Raw genomic sequence first — 12485 nt, 5'->3', positions numbered from 1 at the left:
AAATTTTAGTTATCTATTTTGGATAGTAAATAGTTTACCAATTTTTCTATTTTTAAAAATCTTCTAAAAACATATTATTCTTAAATATGTAATAATTTATTGAAAATAAAGATTTAAAAGTAAGTACGACAATTTTTAGATAAAATATCATAACACTTATATACTTATAAAAAAATTAGGAGTTTAATTAATAAAATAAATATTACATAATCGACGTGTAACAAACAGTATCAATCAATATTACATTTAGGAATTTCAATTTATACGTAAGATTTTCTTGAAACAATTATAATTATTTTTAGGTCAAAATTCTATTTTGATTCTCATATTTAAAGTTGTCAATTTTATATTTTATACTTTGAATTTTCAAAATTCAGGCCTCGTACGTTTTAAGAGCAAATTACAAAAACCACTTGTGAAGTATAATGACAGTTACAATTACATTCTTGAATTTTCAATTGTACAAATTGAACTCTTAAACTTTAACAAATGTTAAAACTGGACTTTCTAACTTACAATCATTTTAGAAATTAAAATTATAAATTTGAACACTTTGTTTTGTACATAATGTTTCAATTTATATAACTATATAAACTTAAGGATCTAGCTTGACACAATTTTAACATTTACTTAAGTTTAAGCTTTACTCTTTTAAATTGAAAGTTTAAAAATATAATCGCAATCACCACTACACCGTAAGTGTAATTTTTTTTTTACATTTTTAATGAACTCTTAAACTTAATGAAGCAAAATTATTTTTTACTAAAATAGGATATGTGAACATATTTTCATAATTTGCCGTGGAAATTCAAAGATTTATTGAAAAAGTAAACAATGAAATAACATTGACAATAAATTTAAGATTTATTGAAATTATAAATAATAAAGAATAAGATTGTAAGCAACTTTCAAAATAAATAAAAATAAACCCTCAAGTTTATCTAAATTTTAGAGATACTTTCAAATTTATATCATTTAGTTACATTCAACTCAACTCTTTTTTCCCTCTCTTTTACAATTATTGTAAGTTTGAGAGTCAATTTTAATAGTTTAAATATAAAATATCAACTATTTTTATTGACAGTTTGAAAGCAATAATTTGCCTTAGAAAATAATGAGGAGTACAACAATAACACTAAGAAAAATGATAAAATTGAAAAGGAATATATATAGCAAAATTTAATATTGATAGATAGATGCAAATTTTGGTGTATGTTTTGAAGTATTTTTGTTTATTCCTTAATTGAAGATGTCAATAATAATAATAATAATAAATAAAGTGAAAATGTTTATCTTCTTCATCGGTGGCGAAAAGGCGCGAAGAGTAAACAGTCTACTGAAATTATCGTTAATGGATTCAATTCTCATGCAATTATCCCAACCTCTATCACTCAGATCCACACTCCTCAACGCAGTTCGTACTCCTCCTTCCATTTCTTCAATCTCCCTCGGAGAAAATCTTCACTTCCAGAGGAGGCACTTCAACCTGGACAGCACTAAAAATGGAGGCACTGATACACAACGCGATCCCCCTTTCGACGAACCAGCATTCGAGGCCGAGAGGTCTCGCCTCGACGCCCAAGCTAGAAAATCTATGGCCGAAGCTTCAATAAGGGACACTGAAGGCGCTTCGGACGACGACCCAAAAGCTTGGAAATGGGTCATCCGAAAACGCATTTGGGATTTCATGGAGTCGCAAAATGTCGCTACAGACACTTGTCCCGTTCACCATTGTATCCCTGATTTCATCGGTGCCACGGAAGCTGCTAATAGAGTGAGCTCCCCGTATCCTGGTTTGTTTTTCTTGGAAAGAAATTTTTTAGTCCGTCTTTTCAGTACTGGAAAATTTGATTTCTTCTGCGTATGGCTGATGAAATGGAGTTGTATCAGTTGTGCGATTTGGAAGTATTTAGGAATTTACAGTGCATGAAGGTTAATCTGGATTCTCTTCAAAAGGGTGTGAGGCTTCTTACGCTTACGGGTCAGTTCTGCTGATACTTTTAGATTGTCTACCTAGCATCGTCTGTCAGATACTAGTTAAGATACTATGTTTCAAGTTGATGAATTCGAACATTCACTGCTAGTGAACCTTCAATGATTGTAAGGTCAAATTGCAAGTTCAGTCTTTGAACTTGTTTGTAACCGTTAATGAACTTTCAATTGTGTCAACGGGTTATTGAACTTTAAAAACCGTTTAATAGATCTTTGAAATTTCAGTTTGGTGTCTAATATATCACTGACCTGCTGGATACTTTGAGTCTACTGGACACTAAATTGAAAGTTTAGTATTTTATCGTACACTAAATTTAAATTCATATCTAATAGATCATTTTTTTTAAAAAAAATTGAATCTATCCTGGACCTATTCGAGTACCTATAAAACATTTTAAAACTTCAGTGACCTGTTATATATAAAATTGAAAGCTTAGGAACCTATTAAACACTATTCAAAGTTTGAAGGCCAACTACACACAAACCTAAAAGTTCAGGGAGTAAACTTGTAATTTAGACTTATTGTTTCTTTCTTTTCTTGAAGAGAATTTTTTCTATACATGATTCCACATCTATGTACCTATATGTGCAAAAATATGATCAATGATTGGTAATAAACGTTCAAGTAGTACTTATCAAGCAGAGAGTTCACCCAAGGATGTTAAACCTTACGAAGTCTATGCAAAACTGTATGGCAAAAGGAAACTTCAAGATATGTCAACTGGTAATGCCTTAGTTTATAACTAAAACTAGGAAATATAAGATCTACTGAAATTATGATTTTTCATGGAAAATATGGTGGTTGGAAGTGTAGCCAATGACGTTGTCAGACTTGGTTATTTCTGGTGGTTGAACAATACTGTGTAAGCTTTGACTGAGTTGTATATATCATCTTTGACTGTGAATAAGCGAGAAATCTTTCTTCATGTTAAATCATAAACTAAATGGTGTTTTGATTATGATCAGGTGGCAAAAAACTGTTAACATCTCTGCCTCGGTTGAGAACACGGTTTTTCTCCATAGTCGAATCTGGGATGTTGACTCCAGCTACCATTAGGAAGTCTTGTCCTTCTCTTGGGGTAGCAAAGTATGGAAAGCCAATTGGACTGGATGAAAAGATCAAAGTTGATCTGATAGTTATTGGTTCTGTTGCTGTTGACCCCAAAACGGGTGCTCAGCTTGGCAAGGGAGAGGTAAGAGTTTTACTGTTGGCTTTATCTTCTCTACATCCATCTATGATATATTTGTTTGCACATAACCTACATCTGTAGCTCATTTCTTGACTTCTTTGCCACTTTGGAAATGGAATGTATCTATTAAGGAACTCTTTAGATTGACTTTCTGAGTTCTTAAAAAGTTGTTTTTATATGCAATGGAATGTTATTAAGTAGTTAGAAAGTAAACCCAAACAAATCTCATAATATTATGCAAGTGAAATAGTATGCTTAATTTTCTTTATGCTTCTTTATGCCTCTTTAAGGCGTTGAAGTTACTATTTTGACTTAAAAAAGTAATAAATCTAATAGTGTTCTTAACATTAAAAAATATCTAATAAATCCTTTAGACTTTCAATTTTGTGTCTAATAAGATTTTGACGCATTTGATATTTTTATAATTCACAGATATACTAAACATAAAATTGAATATAAACTACAAGTTTATAAACCAAACTTAAAATTTACTCTACGCTATAAAATGCAGGGATTTGCAGAATTAGAATATGGAATGTTGCGATACATGGGAGCCATTGATGATTCGACTCTAATAGTTACTTCTGGTTGTGTAACTACTCTGCTTCAATCTTATTTTGTAGTTTCTCGTATTTTTTCCATTATTTTCAGCAACAATATGTTCTGTTACATAATTTAACTGGTGGAGATAAATTTCAGTGCTTAACATCTAAATATTCTTTACTATCAACTTAGACCATGCAACTTTAGCCGTGTTTAGATAGTTCAGGAGTTGACTTTTCGATATATATATATAAATTTCAAACCTTTCTCATCCTCAAGAAAAAGGGAGCTTTATTCAAATTTACTTGCACTAAACCATCGATTGAAGATAACTTTTGTTTAGCAGTTAAGATATTTTGTGTCCAAAGGGCTGTTGGTTTAGAACGATGGTGATAGATATGACGTTGAGATGTTTTAGATTCAAATGGATAGCTTACATTTTACTGAGTTCCTCTTGCTTCATACATTTCAAAGTTCGTATTATCTTGGTGCTTTTGGCTGTGAACATCAAATGTCCTGTCGTAATACAAACTTCCAATTCTCTGGCAGTGCATGATTGCCAATTGGTTGATGATATTCCAGTTCAGAAGCTATTAATCCACGATGTGCCTGTAACATTGTATGCACTCCGACGCAGGTCATTTTAACCAACACGAAAATTCCTAAACCCCAAGGTTAGCCGCTTATTTGCTTTTCTAATGCCAAACTCCCCTCTTGAAATACAAGTTTAATCCTTCAAGTATCTGCATCTATATTCAACATTTGTAGACTTTTAAGCAAAATTTATCATAGTATAGTTACCTCTTCTTTTCAGTGCATATCTCAAAAGATTAGTGCAACAGATTTCAATTTGCTTGAGATTTGAGTCTTATGATTGAGTTTGTAATATCAACTGATAGTCATATATACAACCCAAATATTTTGAATTGCAGGCATTTACTGGGAAATGCTGTCTCCTGAGAAGCTGAGCCAAATTCGAATACTCAGGGAGCTCAAACGTCGGATCGAGCGGGAGACCGGAAAACTGCTGCCATGTGGTCCATCGGAGAAACTTCCACCTACAGCTCAACGAACCTCAAAACCTGGAAAACGTGCATTGTCTAAGAAGTGAACAAGGGGAAAGTGGAGAAAGAAAGAAAGCTAATGTCTTTTTTCCTCTTCATTACGAGGTTTCAATGTTGAATAAGCACTCTCCTACAACAGACGAGGAAGATATGAAAGTAACATAGAAATGGAAATATATAGAGGGCGTGGTTTTCTTCCCTCGATCGTTTATTTGTAAACACGAATACCATACCTATTGTATAGCAAAATGAAGGAAATTAGGGAAAAAATAAAAGTGAAACGCTAGAAGGAGGGCTTGAACCTCCGACCTTGTGGTTAACAGCCACACGCTCTAACCAACTGAGCTATTCCAGCTGCTGTTGAATAAATCTAATATATTTGCTTTCAATTTATATATCATTAGATATTTAACAGCTGCCAATAGAGTGTTCCGCAAATACCTGAAGAAATAAAGTTGCATCAGTTGTGCGATCTGGAAGTATACAAGGATTCGTAGTGCATGAAGGTTAATCTGGATTACCCGAAGAAGGATGTGAGGGAGGCTTCATACACTTACTGGTCAGTTCTCTTATGATTTCTCTTGTTTTTCTTGTTTGGTTGTTTGGTCTCTATAAATTATCTACGTACCGTTGTCAAACTATGTTTCAAGTTGATAATGAATTCGAACTTTCATTAGCAGGTTTAATTGATGTTTTTTAATGTCATCACCTTGGCTACGATGATACTTACCCTTTGTCATTTTAACCATGATACTACAACAACAACACACCTTTCATAACACTTAACAACCATCAAACTTTAGTAAAATCTCCTTTCAATTTTTCTTGCAACACCAATCTTAAACCATTTTTCTCCAACTATGCTTGACCCCTATTTACCTCTTGAGCTCCTCAGAAGACTTGGAGATTCTTGGGTCCATGGTTTACAATATTCGTAAGAAAAACGATGGAGAGAACTTTTTGCTAATTTAGATAACATTGTAGTTCTTATCAAGAAGAGAGTTCACTAAGGATATGTTGGATCCTCACAAAGCCTATGTGCAAAATTGCATTGCAAAAGGCCTACATGAGGTGATGTGAGGGGAAACTTCAAAATATGTGAACTAGTGTTGTCTTTGTTTATAAATAAAACTTAGGAAGATGGGATCTACTGAATTCACTTATTACTAAAATGGTAAATTTGGTGGTTGGATGCCTCAACCATTTATCAAATATAGTTGTAATTCTCTGGTGGTTGAACCATACAATGTAAGCTTGGGCTAAATCTTGAATTTCATTTCACGACTTAATGAACTGTCTGTACTGTTAAAAACAATACAATAAAGAGACACTAAATTATGTGAAAACCCGAGTATCAAGGATTCAAGAGAAAAACCACGATTTGTTTTTTTTATAAATTTTCCATCATCACAAATGATACAAAGGGGAAATAAAGGAAAGAATATTATGACAAATTTCTCTATGGCTCAAGCTCACTAACTTTGACATGTATCATCTTTTGACTCTGGATAAGTATGAAAGCTTTCATCATTGTTAAATCGCAAACTAAATGGTATTTTGATTATGATATGGTGGCAAAAAACTATTAACACTTAAACCTCGGTTCAAAATAGGGTTTTCCTCCATAATAGAATCTGGGATGTTGACTACGACTATCGTCTCTGAGGCTTGCACTTTTGTTGGGATAGCTAACTATGGAAAGTCGATTGGACTGGATGAAAAGATCAAGGTTGATGTGATCGTCATTAGTTCTGTTGTTGTTGACCCCAAAACAAGTGCTCTGCTCGACAAGGGAGAGGTGAGTGTGTTTATTGTTGGCTTTATCCTTTACATTGAAAATGTCTGGTTTCTTTTTTCCACTTTTGAAATGGAATGTATTGACTAAGGAACTCTTTAGATTGAGTTTCAAAGTTCTTAAAATGGTACTTTATGTGAAAATGAAGTGATTTTACATATTTAGAATGTTAATCCCGACAAACCAAGTGTGATAATTTTACGTGAGTGAAATAGTATGCCTGATTCTATCCATGCTTCTTTTATGCCACTGAAGTTGCTACTTTGACTAAAAAAGATTATACATCTAATAGGTTCCTATATTTTAAAAAGTACCTGATGAGTCCTTAGATTTTCACGTTTGTGTCCAATAGGTTGGCCGCCATTTGATATTTTTATAATTCAAATATTTATTAGATATAAAATTGAACTCTACACTATAAAATTCAAGAATTTGCAAACTAAAATATGAAATGTTGTGGTACATAGGAGCCACTGATGACTCCAGTTTAATAGTTACTTCAGGTTGTCTCATTTTCTAGTTTCACATCCTTTTCATTATTTTGAGCAACAATATTTTTTGTTACATAATTTAACAGGTGGAGATAAGTTTCAGTACTTAATATCTAAATATTCTTTACTATTAACTTAGGTTGTGCAACTTTAGCTGTGCTAGATAGTTCAGCAGTTGACTTCCCGATTATATATATACGTCATCCTTAAGAAAAAGAGAGGTTGTTTACAAATTTACTTGCATGAAATGATCAGCTGAAGACAACTTTTGTGAAGCACATGAGATAGATAATGTGTACAGAGGATTGTTGGTTTAAGAAGGATGGCGTTATTTGACGTTGAGATGTTTTTATATTCAAATGATAGCTTGCATGCTATTGAGTTACCACCTGACGATATTGAATCTCAATAGACTTTTAAGCAAAACCTTCTCATAGTAAAAATACCTTTTCTTTTCAGTGCATATCTCAGAAGGGTTTGTGCAGCAGATTTGATTATGCATCATTGATATTTCAAGGGAAGGAAAAAAAAGAAAGGCGCTAGAAGGAGGGCTTGAACCTCCGACCTTGTGGTTAACAGCCACACGCTCTAACCAACTGAGCTATTCCAGCTAATTGATATTACTGTTCTAACATTATATACTTAAATAAGGGTTTATTCATTTCTCTGTCAATTTATATTGTGAGTTGGTTGAATCATACAGTGTAAATTTCAACTGAAGTGTGAACTTCATTTCACAATCAAAATGGTGTTTTGATTATGATTAGAAAATTATTGATCAAAATAAAGGTAGGATGAGATGTCTTAATGCAAGTGAAATAGTAAGTATGCTTGATTCTCTTTATATATATGTTTTTTTTGTATGATACTTAAAAAGTATATAATAGATTGTTAGACTTTCCATTCTATATCTAATAGGTTTGTGAATTATTTAATACTTTTACAATTCATTGATCTACTCAAAATTCAATATAAACATAAACACTTAAACTAGGATTTACATATTCACTCAACACAAATTTGCATAACTAGAACAAGAAATTTGGTGATACATGGAAGTCATTAATGACTCGACTAGTTGAGAAGCTCTTAAAGCACGTTGTGCTTGTATATATCAATTGCACTCCATCGCAAGTCATTTTAACCAACACGAAAATCTCGAGAAGGTTAGTCCAACTTAGTTATTTTCTTTTTCTAATGCTAAAGTCCTCACTTGAAATACAATTTGATCCTTCAGGTTATCACTGCTTCTATGTTCAATTTTTGTATACTTTTAGGCAAAATTTGTCATAGTAAAGATGCTATTTAACTCCTTTGTAGTGCATATCGCAAATGATTAGTGCAACACATTTCAATTTGCTTGAAATTTGATAGATAAGCTCATACATACAATCCGAAATGTTTTGAATGGTACGCATTTTTAAGAAATGTTACCTCTTAAAAAGTTGATTTAGGTTTGAACATTCAAATGTCAGATGGAACGTGAGACTAGCGAATCATTACGATGAAGTAAGTCGAAGAATCTACCACCTACAACTCAATGTGTAACTCGAAACTTGGAAAACGTGCATTATTGAAGAAGACATGTTGGGGAAAATGGATAAAGAAACAAACTTGAATTAGTTTTTTTCCCCGATCAGTATAAAATTTTGGTGTTTGATAGTAACAAAAAAATGAAAAACAAAAGCCAACTTAATTCTACGATAAATAACATGATTTTTTCTCTTTAGAGATCAACGATTTGGTCTATCATCGGTCATCCATGAAGATTGAAAAACAAACGCTAGAAGGAGTACTTAAACCTCCAACCTTGTGGTTAAGGTCCACGTGCTCTAACCAACCGAGTTATGCTTTAAAAAAATCATATCATTCTTTTAAAACAAGAAATGTTAGGTAAATTTAAGTTAAAAATATTAAATTAAGTTTATATTAGAGTATAATTTATGTATTATTTTTTATAATAAGTTTGGAATACAAAGTGAAACAATAGACCATGAAAGCAAAGCAGTCAACCTCAAGTTAGCCTTCACTTTCTTTATTATCTTAATAAATCTATTTTGCTTTGCTTATAATAGTTCTACCAAACAAATCTAACCTTCTTCTCTTCCTTTTTTTCATGGTCAAAATTAAAATTTCAAAGTCTTTTGGTTGAACTTCTTTATTTTTGTTGATTGGATTAGAAGTAACTACCAGTTTAATTAAACAAGTGGCTAGTCAATTTTAGTAGATTAATTTCAATATATACATTTATTATATTTTTAATTCTCCAAAAATTGTTGTGATAAAGTTTTTGACATTAATTAGAAAAATTGTTAAAAGTATGATTAACGATAATAAATTAAACTATATTGCATATGCATCTACTCATTTCAGCCAATCACTTGACTTAATTACACTCATTCAAAACCATTAGTAAACCTCTTCGTTTGAAACCTCCTTTCATTTATTATGATTCATTTGGAAAAACTTTAATTTATATGAAACTCATCATTGTACCCATTAAATAGATTGTAAATATATCAATACTTTTATTTCATCAAATTGTCAATGTATTTTACTGTACTCCACCTTTGTATGTACAATTGTAGAAAACATTTTATTTACAACAAAGTAAGTTCATAAAAAAACAATAACACTCTAATCCCTATATTTCTTTGCTTTGAATTTTCAATATTGTTTTCGAAATTGAAAGTGGACTTAAGAATAATTCAAATTGCTTTTTAGGAAATGTGAAAGGAATTGTTGATTCAAAGTCGTATACTCTTGATTTGAATTTGGAAATAAATTTGTTGAAATCTTTTAAAAAGAATATTACTACTAACATTTTCTGTCTATAATTGTATTTTCTTTAAATGAAAATTATTAAAAATAAAACCATAATATGTATACATAAAAAGAAAAGAGAGAAAAGAGAGAGAGTGGATTTTGAGTGTTGTTTGTTTGTCTGTGTGGTGGAAGAGAAGCCCAGGTGATGTGAACCTCTAAACAAAGAAAAAGAAGTATATTTTCTCTTTAGAAAAGAAGAAAGAAAAGGAAAAAATCAAAGCATATATTGCCAAACCCATTATTTCTCAAAGTGAATTATTATTTTGGTCAATTAAAATTGGTGTTGAAGATTCCTTTCTCACACCTCTTTAATTTTCTTTTTCCTTTTTCTAAAATGGCAGAGATGAGATAAGTTCAAATCATCCTCACTTATTATCATTGCCACAAAATTTAACTAAAGTAAAAGAAAAGGAATATGAACAATATTTATAACAATCTCTCACCTAATTCAATATTTATAACAATATTCAACATGTGCTATATATGTATGTGTGTATGTTATGCTCAATCAAAAATCAAATCATATTATTGATATTTGGAAGGATAGTAAAATATATGAGTACAAATTATATAGTTCCACCCAACAAAATCCATTAAAGGAGTTTTCCAATTTATAATTTTAATTTGTATTCATTTTAGAATCTTGTGTATCTTTTATTTTGTTTTTATTCTCTTGTGTCAAAATCACCTAATGAAATTACTATAATACATATAATGACATATTTGATCGTGAATTGGGAAAAAAAATTTAGATTCATGCATGAGCTTTTAATATTCTCCACTAGAATTTTAGTTTACAATTAATTTGAAAAATCAAATCAAATTGTTTTGCATTGACCAAAGCATGCCAAAAATAGTTCAACTAAAATCCAAATTTTCCCGAAAGAAAAAACTAACCTATCATGATCACCTAATCTTTAATTCATTTGTAGCCAAAGAAGTAATTAACTTTTGAATCCCTACTAATCCAAATAACTATACATTAAATTAATACTAATCAATGTATTATATTATATTCATCTCTAACCACAATTCAAATGGTTTTACACTCCTTAAAAGGTAATTACAATTCAAATCTCTGACCATAAAAAGGTCTAATTGCTTTTTATACTAATGATGATAAGTTTATATTATAAGGAATAATTTAGTTTTGTAGTAAAGTTTTAAACTAAAATGGTTTTTGGCCACATTATTGTCCCTTCCCTTCCTTCTCCTTTACTTTTTTATTTATTTGTTTGTTCTACTTTCAAATAATAATTTGATTAATAATTAATTTATGAAGAACTAAGAAATAAATTTAGGGATTGAATTGAATTGAAAATTCCTTTATTCCATTTATTCCATATGGTACCTATCTATTTTTTCCACTTTCCTCTTCTTTCCCTCCTTATAAACTCTAACCCTTTTCTTTTACTATTTAAATTACCTTTTCCATTTCGAACCATTCAAATTCTAACGCATGTTTAAGTTAGAAAATTGAAAGAAAATAAGTATGTTTGATGTTGAATGGACATTCACGTTCTTCTTTGTTTTGACTCTTCTTTTGATTCATGTATGACTGTAGTTTTCAGTTAAACTTACTCTTCGATGGATTTCTTTTAGGTTGAGGTTGACTAACGCCTATAACATTCTTACTTAACACTTTTGGAATTTTCTCGTGCGTTTATGTTAAATTTATCAACCCTTAGTCATTATTGATGGGCTCGACATTGCCTCAATAAGAACGACCAAGCTTGTTTTTCTTAGCTTTTTGGACTCGCTTTTCTCCTTTTTGTTTGCTATTTGTTGACTATTTTATTCTTGATTTCATAATTTCATACCTTCCTCCTAAATTTATCTCATTTTCAAAATTAGTCTTCATTGATATTAGTTAAATAAAAAAAAAAAACATATTTTTTTCTAATGATGTAAAATATGTGAATGTCTTCTAGGAATGATAATAATTTTTTTAATAAAAAATCATAATTAATATAAAAATGATAATGGTATTTTATTTTATTTTTACCTTTTAAATTCATCACTGTATCTCTAAATTTTATTTCAATTTAGTCTTGTTATTTTATTGGTTGTGTTCAATTTTTTCACTTTCAATTCTAAATTTAATTAAATCAAAATTATAAATTATGATACTAAGTGATGGTGTTATATAAACACTTCTCTAAAAAAAAATCAATGAATTTATAAATATATAAGTGCAAAAAAAAAAAAAAATGTAACGAAGAAAAAGTAATTTATGCAGTTTTTTCAAATATATATGATTATTTTTAAAAAACATTTCTTAAATTTTACAAACAAAAAACATGAAAAACTATAAACAAGATGTATCTAAAAACAATACACAAAATACATTATTATCAATTTGACTTTCAAAGATCATTAGTGTGTTTCTTGGTTAGTTCATGGATGAAGTCATAAAAAATAAATTTACAAGATTTCTAACATAGATGTACATATGATCATACTTAAGATGAATATTAAGAATTGAAATGATGATTCATATCATTTTAATTATGATGGGTAAAAAAGCAATGAATTAATTTGGTTTGATCTCCAATATATGCTAAAAAGTAAGAAAGTGTGTAAA

General features: G+C 30.3%; 2 non-coding genes and 1 pseudogene across 2 annotated transcripts; 1 reads left to right on the top strand and 2 right to left on the bottom strand.

Moving 5' to 3' along the window:
• The first annotated feature begins 1295 nt into the window (after window positions 1-1295).
• On the top strand, window positions 1296-7765 carry LOC105435758 (annotated as a pseudogene).
• On the bottom strand, window positions 5071-5144 carry TRNAN-GUU. The gene has a single exon. It is a non-coding gene; the product is annotated as a tRNA-Asn (tRNA).
• On the bottom strand, window positions 7613-7686 carry TRNAN-GUU. Its single transcript has one exon. It is a non-coding gene; the product is annotated as a tRNA-Asn (tRNA).
• Window positions 7766-12485: the final 4720 nt, after the last annotated feature.

The sequence above is a fragment of the Cucumis sativus genome, chromosome 6 (assembly GCF_000004075.3).
Source record: "Cucumis sativus cultivar 9930 chromosome 6, Cucumber_9930_V3, whole genome shotgun sequence".
Classification (NCBI taxonomy): Eukaryota; Viridiplantae; Streptophyta; class Magnoliopsida; order Cucurbitales; family Cucurbitaceae; genus Cucumis; species Cucumis sativus.
This window is presented reverse-complemented; position numbering and strand designations above follow the sequence as displayed.